The sequence below is a fragment of the Propithecus coquereli genome, unplaced genomic scaffold (genome assembly GCF_000956105.1).
Source record: "Propithecus coquereli isolate 6110/MARCELLA unplaced genomic scaffold, Pcoq_1.0 Scaffold547, whole genome shotgun sequence".
Taxonomy (NCBI): domain Eukaryota; kingdom Metazoa; phylum Chordata; class Mammalia; order Primates; family Indriidae; genus Propithecus; species Propithecus coquereli.
In genome coordinates this window covers 401,213-401,527 of record NW_012151363.1, presented here as the reverse complement: position 1 = coordinate 401,527, position 315 = coordinate 401,213, and positions in this window count along the sequence as shown.

Genomic DNA, 315 nt, shown 5'->3' with positions numbered 1-315 from the left:
TATAGTGTTAGCTGAATCATAATCTTTTTTAATTTTTTTATTTCTGCATATTACAGGGATACAAATATTTAGGATACATATATTGCCTTTGTCCCACCAGAGTAGAGCTTCAAGCATGTCCATTCTCTAGATTGTGCGCACCACACTCATTAGGTGTGAATATACTAATCCATTTCTCCACCCTCCCCCTGACCAACACCCAATGAATGTTACTACTAAGTGTGCACTTAAGTGTTGATCAATTAATACCAATTTGACGGTGAGTACATGTGGTGCTTGTTTTTCCATTCTTGTGATACCTCATAGTAGAATGGG